The 2646-nt window shown below is 42.0% G+C and overlaps 1 pseudogene; it reads left to right on the top strand.

Annotated features, from left to right (window-relative positions):
* The first annotated feature begins 1324 nt into the window (after positions 1-1324).
* LOC103255520 lies at positions 1325-2087 on the top strand (annotated as a pseudogene).
* The last annotated feature ends 559 nt before the right edge of the window (positions 2088-2646 follow it).

The raw sequence follows: 2646 nt of genomic DNA, 5'->3' as shown, positions 1-2646 counted from the left end.
AGCTCAAAAGAGGGAACAGCTATGCCCACTGGACATTGTTGCCTTGACAGCCTCTTCCAGGCAGGAAGAGAGTTACATACAGATTGAACTTGGCTAGTACACATGCCACCAGCAGCCGGTGGAGAAGCAGACCAACACCACTTGTGCTGAGCAGGGCTGAGAGTAGAGGCCCAGCCACTGATCCATTCTGCACCCAGCAGGAGACTCTTGGTACACACAGTGACCCGAAAGCAATGTCAGGTGCAGACTCCAGATGGTCCACCCCCTGACCTGTTTCAGACTTGGAAAGAATAGGAAGCTTTACTCATGTTGAAAACAGGTTTGATGAGTTTGGCAGAGAGAGAATGAGAACCTGCAATTATGGTATGTAACCACAGGGTGTAAGAAGTGGCAGAAATGAATACTTCTCCCTCTCTCACTGAGTAACGGAATTATAAAGAAGGAAAAGAGATCCCTCGCAAATGAGGAAAAATCAATGGAAAAACACAGGTAATCCCCAGAGCACTAAAGAGACAGCACCCTCAAATAATCCTCAGAGCACAAACAATGGAAACCTCTGAGAATGACTTGATCAGATGACAGCTACAAAAATCAAAGCTTGGATGGAAAAATGAATAAGAATCAGGAGAATCAAGAAGTAAAACTCAATGAAATTGTAAAGGAGATGGCCAATTTCAAAAAAGAATATCATGAAATAATGGAAGTAGTTCCATTCTCAAAATAAGTAACAAACTGACAAGCATAGGGAGCAGATTATCCTAGCAGAAGAAAGAATCTCAAAGCTTGAAGACCAATATATGGAATTAACCCAATCTGTTAAAAAATAGCAAAACATCTCAAAAAGAAGAAGTAAATCCTCTAAGAGATGTGCAATTATATAAAGAAGCTGAACCTATGCCAGATTGGTATCCCTGAACCAAGAAGGGAGATGGAGAATACCTTGGGACAAGCATTCTATCAGGTCATCCAAAAAAACTTTCCTCATCTTGCCAGAGACCCAACCATTCAAGACAAGATTCAGAGAACTCTTGTAAGGTGTGACATGGGAATACCAACCCCCAAATACACAGTAATTCATCCACACAAATTAGTTATGAAAGAAAAAATCCTAAATGCAGCAAGACAGAAAGGTCAGACTACCTATTGGGGAAGATCAACCAGAACGACTTCAGACTTCTCTACAGAAACGCTATAAGCCAGAAGGGATTGGAGTCCAGTTTTTAATGTTCTTATAGATAAAAAAAAATCCTAACATTCTGTGAAAAGTTTCAAATTGGAGAATATTAGAATATTGAAGTTTCACCATAGTCCGGCAGATGAATGAATGAAGGTCCCATTCAGAAAGACATCTGTCCAGTGGTCCAGAGCTGATGCAGACCATGCTAGAGTGTCTGCAAACATCATGAAGACGACATCTCACAAAAAGCATCAGAGCAGTGTGGGGCTGAGCAACCCTGTTTCCCAGTCCCGACAACATCGTAGGCTGCAGGATTCAGTATGGGTGGAAGGAGGGGACCAGTCCTGTCGCCCAGTGGAAAGGAACCATTCTGGACCAGGTGCCTGTAACTCCTTCTCTGTATCTTATAAAACATGATGGATTTAACTGTTTATGGATTATAATTTAATAAAGGTGAGTTTCTACACTTGAAGTTCTCCCTGATAGAACTGCAACATCTCAAATCAGTGATGCACACTTGGCAGACACAAGGATTGGCAAGGTGGTAGAACATATGTTTGCATCAGAGGGTGGTTCTAAAGATAGGACATGATCTTAGTGTGTGTACCTGTATGAAAATGTGGTTCTACATTACCTATGAGAGAGACCCTGTCTTGCACATGTACCAGCTTCTAGATGATTACAGGTGACCTGCACATTATGACCGTTCTCAGTGACTCGCCTCCAGCAGAAATGGAGCCAGGGGAAGTTGTGGAGAGCTGGTAGTCAAACAGGTGGAATATGCCAAAGAAGATGGCTTGAAAAGGACCGGCATGGTCATCTGACAGATAGAGGCCAAGCTCTCCATCTATTCATCAAGTTTGATGGAGATTTCCATAGTTATGTCTACAATTTGGTGCGCACATCCTAGATGTCATCACGGGCCCTGCCAAATTTGTGGAACTACTAAATATGTAATTTGTAGACATGAAGTCTTGATGGCTTTCCATTTTAATGAAAGCTTCACTGTCCCTGCAAACCCACAATCTCCGCCAGAAGAACTGGTTTCCTTCTGAATAGTACACATTCATGTAGACATGAAGCATTTTGTGTGAGAACTCTTCCTCAGAAGAAGTCTGTCTGTCTGGTGGGAGTCCCAGGCAGGTTGGTAAAAGTGAAGCTAGTATATGGTCATCTGAAACTGTCATAGATCTTAACCTTTTCCCCTTCACCCTGACATTCTCTTATTCTGCTGCCCCAATGCAAGCATAGTTGGGTATTTTTGTTTTTGCTTTTTTGAGATATGAGTATCTGTGTCTACCTATGTGTGCATGAGTATACATATGTAATATGTACACATGTGGAAAGATACATGTGTATACACACACACACTCACACCATTGGCAGTCTTTTCTTTGTGGGTTGTGATGGGGGTGACATAATTTTCTCCAGTTTAATAAGAGTGCTTGACCCAAGTGAATTGTATTTAT

The sequence above is a fragment of the Carlito syrichta genome, unplaced genomic scaffold (assembly GCF_000164805.1).
Source record: "Carlito syrichta isolate Samal-C Ts95f unplaced genomic scaffold, Tarsius_syrichta-2.0.1 Scaffold288203, whole genome shotgun sequence".
NCBI lineage: Eukaryota > Metazoa > Chordata > Mammalia > Primates > Tarsiidae > Carlito > Carlito syrichta.
Note: the sequence above shows the minus strand (reverse complement) of the source record. Positions and strands in the feature narration are given on the sequence as shown.